Here is a 9351-nt window from a genome sequence, read left to right as displayed (position 1 = left end):
GGCTGCTGCCTTCTCCGCCAGATGGGTGGGGCTGGCAGCTGGCAGCCCTCGGGGCCTCCCTACTCTTTTTTTTTTTTCCTCTTTTTGCCATTTCTTGGGCCACTCCCACGGCATATGGAGGTTCCCAGGCTAGGGGTTGAATCGGAGCTGTAGCCACCAGCCTACGCCACAGCCACAGCAACACACGGGATCTGAGCCATATCTTCGACCTACACCACATCTCATGGCAACGCCGGATCCTTAACCCACTGAGCAAGGCCAGGGATCGAGCCCACGACCTCATGGTTCCTAATTGGATTCGGTAACCATTGAGCCACGATGGGAACTCCAAGGGGCCTCCCTACTCTTAAGGGAGTTCCCTGCACATTACTAGTTGCTTTTTCCTCGCTGCTTTTAAGATTCCCTCCTTTAACTTTTTCCATTTTAATTACAGTATGTCTTGGTGTGGACCTTTTTCCACTCATCTCATTTGGGACTCTCGGTGCTTCCTAGACCTGGGTGTCTGTTTCCTCCTAGGTTATGGTAATTTCAGTTATTACTTCTTCAAATATGTTCTCTCACCCTTTCTCTCTTTCTTCTCATTCTGGAAGCCCCATAAGGGGGATGTTAGTATACTTAGTATTTTCCATAAGGTTTCTTAAACTGTCCTTGTTTTTAACAAATTTTTTTTTTTTCTGGTTCACCATGGGTGATTTCCACAACTCTGTTTTCCAGTTTACTAATCTGTTTCTCTGCATCATCTAATCTATTGTTGAACCCTTCCAGTGTTTTTTTTTTTTTTTTTTTTGGTCTTTTTGCCATTTCTTGGGCCACTCCAGTGGCACATGGAGGTTCCCAGGCTAGGGGTCGAATTGGAGCTGTAGCTGCCAGCCTATGCCAGAGCCACAGCAATGCAGGATCTGAGCCGCATCTGCAACCTACACCACAGCTCATGGCAATGCCAGATCATTAACCCGCTGAGCAAGGCCAGGGATCAAACCCGCAACCTCATGGTTTCTAGTCAGATTTGTTAACCACTGTGCCACGACGGGAACTCCTCCAGGGTATTTTTAATTTCTGTTATTATATTCTTCAGCCCTGTTTGGTACTTCTTTATAGTTCTCTTTGTTAAACTTCTCACTGTGTTCCTCGTGCTTCTCCCAAGTTCATGGAGTTTGGTTTATCACAAATGGTTTATGACCATTACCTTGAGGGTTTGTTTTTTCTTTTCTTTTTTTCTTTCTTTTTTTTTTTTGTCTTTTTGCCTTTTCAAGGGCTGCTCCCATAATGAGGTTCCCAGGCCAGGGGTCCAACCAGAGCTGCAGATGCCAGCCTATGCCACAGCCACAGCAATGGCAGATCCGAGCCGAGTCTGCAACCCACACCACAGCTCATGGCAATGCCAGATCCTTAACCCATTGAGCAAGGCCAAGGATTGAACACTCAACCTTATGGTTCCCTGTTGGATTTGTTAACCACTGAGCCATGACGGGAACTCCCCTTGAATTCTTTATTAGGCAGAGTGCCTGGGGTTTTATCTTATTCCTTCATTTGGAACATATTCCTCTGTTGCCTCATTTTGCCTAAATCTCTTTTTATTTCTATGCATAGGTAGGTGGGTTATGTTTCCCAATCTTAGAAAAATGTTATTTTGGAGGCATCCTAGGGGGCCCAGCGCCACAGTTCCCTCTGGTCACCTGAGCTTTGCTCTCTAGGGGGTGCCCACTATGTGGGCTGTGTGGACACTTCTGTCATGGTGGACTATTGTGGGTGCACTGGTATGCAAGCTGGCTCCCAGGTTTGTTGACTGCTGGGCCCTGCCTTGTGTGGAAGCTGCCAGCCTGATGGAGGGATGGGCTGGGCAAACTGTCCTCCTTTTGTTGTGAACTTCAGGGAAGAGTGAGGTGGTATCTACTAGGTGATCTGCATTTATGTCAAACCATAAATGGTACAGCTTGAGGAAGAGGAATTCCCTGGTTGGGATTCAGGGATTTGGGATCCAGTCCTGACAACACCATGACCTGCTGAGTGGCTTTTGGCCAGTTAGACACAGTTTCTGGGCCTCAGTTTCTCTAGCTGTAAAATGGGGATATTATCACCTTTTGTGGCTTACTTACTTCATGCAGACCTGAGAAAGACAGGCTGGCTGATCCGAAGGATCACAGAGTCACCACTTTCAGCCTCATGAGGGGACTCTACCTTCTCCTTCTTCAAAGGAAGGGGTGGGGGAGCAGGGTGCTGATCTGCTGTGCAGGTTCAAGAAGGAATGAAACAGCACCTGTTTTCCTTAGCTTGCTCAGGGATTACCCCTCACCACCCTTCCCAGCCTTTGCTCATGGACTGCTTCCAAGTGGAATTTCCTGAACAGATTATCAGCAGGCAGAAAGCCTCTGCTTATGGTGGGTAGGGGGTGGGAGTCGGTATTAATCAGGCCTAGTGCTTAGGGGGCCCCACTGAAGATGGCATGCTGGGGCCATGTGAAAGGGGGGAAATGGACAGGGGACATGGGGGACCTGGTCCCTGGAGGAAAGGCTTGTTATTCTCCTGACTAATGTCTTACACCCCAGTCAGTCTAACTAGGAAGCTTCATCTGGAAGTTACCTGAGCAAGGGAGTTTTTCTCAGTCTCTGGGAAAGCCCTGCAGCAGGTCCCTGGACCAGCCCAGGCTGGCTTCCTGCTTAAGAAAGCAAACACTGACAATCCCTGGTTGTACTTTTACTTTCCTTTCACTCTGTACATTATCCTCTTGATGATTCATTACACACTCCCTCTGTGGGTACTTTGATCCAGTAACTTCTTACCACAAACTACAAACCCTGGACTTCTAGGAAAGTGAAACTTAGCAGGAGCCTGTTTCTCTGTCTTAGAAGCAGAGTATATTTGAGGTGAGATGGGCCAATGGACCTATGGCCTCCTGTCAGATTAGCCCTCCCCACCCCCTATGGCCAGTCTGGCCATCAAGGGTGCCCCCTGCAGCCACTGGATGGCTAGTAGTGCTCTCCATGGTAGGTTCCAGTCCACCTTCCCTTGGCCTCCTCTGCAGTCCCCTGCTCCTCCTGCTTTGGCCGATGTGACCTCCCATAACTCCCTGGCCTCATCCTGCACTAGTCCATCTTTGCATGTGCTGTGCCCACTGTGTGGAGCACCCTTTCTCCTCCCGCCTTCAAAATAGCCACTTGTCCTGTAAGAACAGTTCACATGTCACTTCCTTTTTGAAGCTTTCCTGCTCCCAGGGATAATACTGCCTTCTTTTTTTTCTCTTTTGGCTGCACGCACAGCATGTGGAGGTCCCTGGGCCAGGGATTGAACCTGTGCCATAGCAGCAACCCAGCCCACTGCAGTGACAGCGCCAGATCCTTAACCTGCTGCACACAAGGGAACTCCAACATTGCCTTCTTTTCTTCTACTGGGACATCTTTATTTATCTGTTTTGGTATGTGGGGTTTTTTTGCATAATTTATAAATGAAGATATAGTTCGCATACCATAATATCCATCCATCTCTTTAAAGCGTGCAGCCCAGTGGTTTTTAGTATATTCACAAAGTTGTACACTATCAGAAAAATCAGTGTTAGAACATTTTCCTCACCCCCAAAAGAAACCGCATACCCGAGTTGCCCCTCCCCATTCCTCCCTCTCCCCAGGACCTGGCACCCACTGAACTACTTTCTGTCTCTATGATTTGCCAATTTTGGACATTTCATAAGAATGAAATCATACAATATGTGGCCATCTGTGACTGGTTTCCCTCTCTTTGCATGTTTTCAGGGTTCATCCACCTTGTAGCAGGAATCGGCCCTTCATTCCGTTTTTAGGGTCAAACAACATCCCGTTGTATGAAGAGAACACATCTATTTATCCTTTCATCACCTGATGGACATTTGGATTGTTTTCTACTTTAGGGCAATTACAAATAATTTTGCTATGAATATTCATGTAGTACAAATATTTGCGTGGACATATGTTTTCAGTTCTCCTGGGTATGTACCCTGGAGTGAAACTGTTGGTTATTCCATGTTTAACTTTTGAGGAACCACCAGATTATTTTCCAAAGCAAATATTTTGGCTTTTTTTTTTAAACTAATGTAGAAATTCATTCTCATTGATAAAAAAAAAAAAGTTCAAACATTACAGTTAAATTTAAATTTCCTCTCAATACAGCTCCTCTACCCCAGTTTTTTCCCAAGGTAACCTCTGTTATTCTTCCAGACCCTTTGCTGTTTAACAACATACATACATTATTTTCTACATTTTTATATACATGAGATTCACTGATATAATTCACATCATGTCAGAAATATAGTGATAACTTACTCTTTGTAACCATGGCCTGGTGTTCACACATGGCTAACCCTAGCTGATACAACAATTTACCTGTTGGTGAACGTATAGGGTATGCCCGAGTCATTGTGGTGTTGGTATATGTTAATTGTTTTTTCCTATTCAAGTTGAAATTTTCCTGGTTATTGGTATGGTTTTTGTTGTATCTTGGACATTTGGGGGATTATAAGACCCTGGATCTTATCTAAATCTTCAGTTTCAGCAAGTCTCCTCCGACATCACTCCAAAAGGGAGGCACCGCCGGAAGAGAACTGAAGTCCAGGTTTTTTACTGAGCTTCTACTCACATCCTAGGAAGGGGTAGAGATTGGAGCACTTGTTAACATCCCAGGGAGGGCTAGAGACTGGAGCACTTGTTACTGCTGGGGTCCTCTAATATTTTTATAGCTTTTAAAAATTTCATTTTTTTTTTGGAATTACAATAAAATAATTTAAGAAGCCAAACAGTTCTATGAGGCTTGTTCTAAAAAGCAACAGTCTCTGCCCTCATTCATGTGATCTCCCCTTCCCCTGAGGAAGTCACTTCCAACTCTGTATTTCTTTCTTTCTTTTTTTTTTTTTTTGTCCTTTTGCCTTTTCTAGGGCCGATCCCATGGCATATGGAAGTTCCCAGGCTAGTGGTCTAATCAGAGCTGTAGCCGGCCTACGCCAGAGCCATGGCAATGCCGAATCTGAGCCTCGTCTGCAACCTACACCACAGCTCATGGCAACACCGGGGATCGAACCCACAACCTTATGGTTCCTAGTCAGATTCATTAACCACTGCACCACGACGGGAACTCCCTAACTTTGTATTTCTTAATGACATACTTATGTTGCTACCCTGTGAGTTTGTTATCTTTACTATATTGAGACTTTCACCCAGGAAAACCTGATACAGCTCTTCTATATTTGGTCTTTTTTATGTTACTCCATAGGCGCCTGAATATTTTACTGCATTTATCCCCAGGTATTTTGTAAGTTTTATTGTAATTGCTTAACTTAGCCCCGTCTTCTTGACTGTTCTCATCTATTTGTTATTGCTAATAGTAACTATTAATTTTGGGTGTTAGCCTTGTAAACTTTTTAGGGAACTGATTACCTTTTCAGTATCTTCTAGAGTTATTGAAATATTAATCTTTTCTACTTTTTTGAACCAACTTTGATAATTTCTATTTTCCAAGCAAATCATCTATTTCACCTAGGTTTTCAAATTTATTTATATAAATGTATTGGGAGTTCCCATTGTGGCTCATAAGTAACATATCCAACTAATAGCCATGAGGATGTGGGTTTGATCCCTGGCCTTGATCAGTGGGTTAAGGATCCAGCATTGCCAGAGCTGTGGTGTTGGTAGCAGACTGGGCTCGGATCTGGCATTGCTGTGGCTGTGGCGTTGGCTGGCAGCTACAGCTCTGATTTCACCCCTAGTCTGGGAACTTTTATACGCCGCAGGTGCAGCCATAAAAAGACAAAAATAAAAAAATCGTTGGTGCACATTACTTTTTTTTTTTTAGGGCTGCGCCCATGGCATTAAAAAAAAAAAAAAGTCTCTTGTTAGATCTCTATATTATTAGGTATATTCCCGTTTTTGTTGGTATGTTAATTCTAACTCTATATTGCATTGTGTTCAGTGAATATAGTTCATGCGACTTTTCTTTCTAAAATCTGTGGCCTAATACATTTTTATCAATGTTTGACATATTTGGAAAAAATATATGTTCTTTGGCTTGGGGACTGTTAACAACTACTAGATAAAGATTAACTGCCCTTTACAAACTATTTGCTGCCTTATTAATTTTTTTGTCCTTTTGAATTCTCAGTTTCTGAGATGCATTAAAATTGCGCCTTTAAAAAATTTCCCCTTCTTTTGTATCACTTTTTGCTTTTTATTTGGAAAGTATTTTGTTGGGTCCATGAACATTTGAAAACTCTATGTCTTCTTGGCAGATTATTCCCCCTATCAATACAAATTCCCTCTTTATCCCCTATAATCCTTTTTTCCTTAAATTCTAGTTTGTCTGATGTTAATACAACTCTACCTGAGCAGAAGGTAAGACCAAGGAGCAGATAATCTGTCTTTTATGATGAATAAGAATAATGACTTGGTCTTAATTTAAGGGAACTTTTCATTCACAAACAACTAGTTCAAAAGATTTACACAAGATAAGGATACAGAGGGTGAGGTGGCTCTTGGCTGCACCCTTGTGTCTCATAGAGATAATACCCATACTTTGGTGGTCTTACATGGAGTAAGATATATGAAAGTGTCGAATCATGGTCTCACAGCATGGTTTCGGCATCAGAAACAATGAATAATATGACATACATAACAGAACTTCAACCCATCAGGGAGCACAGCCCCCAGTCTGATACATGGGCTCTTGGGTCAGCCCTGAGGGATCTCCTCCTCTCTGTAACTGTGCTACAAGGCCCAGGAGCTTTCCATTTACATTACCTTGTGGGATCTGCAAGGCAAACCTGATCATGGACTCCACAACCGGTTTAAAGAGGGTTTAACTACTTCTCTTTAGATTGTTGTTCGCCTTTGGTTAATATCCAGAGTTCAGGAAAAGTTGAGCTTTATAATCTTGCCAAAAATTTTTGCTGCTTTTATGGAGAAATGGATTTATAGGTGTCGTTACTCCACATTCCAGAAGGCCCCCCTCCTCTGGTTAGAGATCATTTATAAGATCAGGCTGTCCTCACCCTGGAGGTATCTGGGTTTCGTTTTGAAGATACTTAAAAGATGAAAAAATATTGTTTCAGGAGCCATAGGAATCATTCCAAAATACTGGGGTGATGTGGGAGCCCTCAGTAAAAGTCAATGGGGCTGCCAGGACTCACCCCAGACCCCTGATGTGCCCAGCCCAGTGGTTTCTTGGCTGCTTCCCCTGGGAGATGATACCTTTTCCAGGGAAAGGGAGAAACCACATTTTCAGTACTTCCTCTAAGCTACACATTTCATTCATACTTATTATTCTCACAACTTACCAGCAAAGAAAAGTATCTTATTTCCACTTTACAGATGAGGAAACTGAGGTTCGCAGAAGTCAAATCACATGACCAAGGTGAGAACACTCAGGGGTGGCAAAGGGAGGATCCTACTCCAGAGTGAAAACTACTCCAGGGTCACCAAATCCAAAGGCCTGACCCTCTGGCTGCCAGAGCACAGGCAGGGAGGCAGTCCCTCAAGGTCACCATCATTACAATTTTGAGCACAATAGGTTCAAACTCCCTTTTAGCCACCCCACCACCACCACCTATCACAAAGCAAGAACAACAGCAAAGTAACTAGTACAGCTTATCCTTAACCCCTCTTCCCTGTCACAAACACCTGCTTGCGGGGAGGGGGTCCCCAGGTCAACTCCTCCCTTCACGCAGGAGCCAGAGTCTACAAGAAGTGCCGCAAGTCAAGGGTGGCAAGGGCAGAGCCTGATTGTGACTTCAGGGCTGGGAATGTAGCACCATCCCCTTCATAGGCTCAGCAAAATAGAGTCCACGGCCTGAGTGCTCAGGCCCCACCGAGTCCAGTGGAAGCCCAAGATGTGTCCGTGGAGGATAGGAAGGCACATCCTAATGCCCCTGCATCCTGACCAGCCCCCAGCACCACACACTCCCACTGACAGTCGCAAAGTGGACATACTCATTCCAAAATCATCTATAAAAGACAAACTTTATTTTGCTATCTCAGAAACAAGCACAATGACCACAGTGCACTCTCAGGTGTTGAATCATCTTCAGATGCACAATCTCACAAGCGCCCTGCAAGGAAGGACTGCTGATCCCCTTTTACAGAGGACTCATGAAAGTGACCCAGCTTTCATGTGGAAGCCCAGGTGGCGAGGGACCAAGATGACCGAGTAGAAAGACCCTGAGCTCATCTCCTCTTGCGAGCACAAAAATCAAAATTATCTGCAAAACAACCATAGATGAAAAAGACTGCACCTACCAGGAAAGATCTTCTAAAACTAAGGACATAAAGAAGGAACCACATGAGATGAATAGGAAGAGTGGGCTCATGATATAAATAAGCTCCAAACCCCTGGGTGGGCAACCTATAGACTGGAGAATAATTATACCGCAGAGGTCCTCCCGTAGCAGTTAGAGTTCTGAGCTCCATGTTGGGCTCCCCAGCCTGGGGGTCCTGCACCATGAGTGTGAGCCCCCAGAGCATTTGGCTTTCAAGGCCAGCGGGACTTATTTTCAGGAGCCCCAAAGGACTGGTGGAAATAGAATCTTCACTCTTAGGGGGTGCACACAAAAGCCCCAACCCATCAGGACCTGGGGCAGAACCAGTAATCTGACAGGAGCCTGGACCAGACCCACCTGCTGGTCTTGGAGAGTCTCCCCAAAGGGTGGGAGGCAGGGAGCAGCTGTAGCTCACCCAGGGGATACAGACACTGGTGGCAGCTATTTGGAGAACATTCTATGGCTGCTCTCAACACTGGCCCCCCCAACACCTCATAGGGACCAGTGCTGAGACACCACAGGTCAAGCGACCAACTGAGCGGGGAGACAGCTAAAGACCTCCTGAGCCCACAGCTGGCTCTAGATACGCTCCTAGACATAGTCCTGCCCACCAGAGGGCCAAGAACCAACTCTGCCCACCACTGGGTAGACCCTGGCTTAGCCCTCCAGGAAACCTGCTCTAGCCTCTAGACCAGCCTCACCTACTGGCGGCAGGCACCAGAGGCCAAGAATACCGGACTCCCAAAGCCTGTGGATGCAGTCTGCCCACAGAAGGCCAGACCTGGGATCAGCTAGGCCCCAGCCCTACCCACCAGCAGCCAAGCTTTGGGATACCCAGTACCTTGTACCCGACTGTATCAGGAACCACCCCCACCCCCACCAGGAATCCGACGCCAGCACCGCAAGGACCTGGCTCTGTCTGCCAGCAGTCCAGCCCTAATCTCAGGACCTGGCTTTCTCTGCCAGTGGGCAATGGCCCAGGAGTCTTCTGGACCCTGACTCTACCCACCAATGAGTCAGCACTAGCCCTGGGGTCCCCTGCGGTTCTGCAGTCAGCTGCCTCCTGATGAGGCCCCGCTAAC

This window comes from Phacochoerus africanus, chromosome 5 (assembly GCF_016906955.1).
Source record: "Phacochoerus africanus isolate WHEZ1 chromosome 5, ROS_Pafr_v1, whole genome shotgun sequence".
NCBI classification, from domain to species: domain Eukaryota; kingdom Metazoa; phylum Chordata; class Mammalia; order Artiodactyla; family Suidae; genus Phacochoerus; species Phacochoerus africanus.
Note: the sequence above shows the minus strand (reverse complement) of the source record.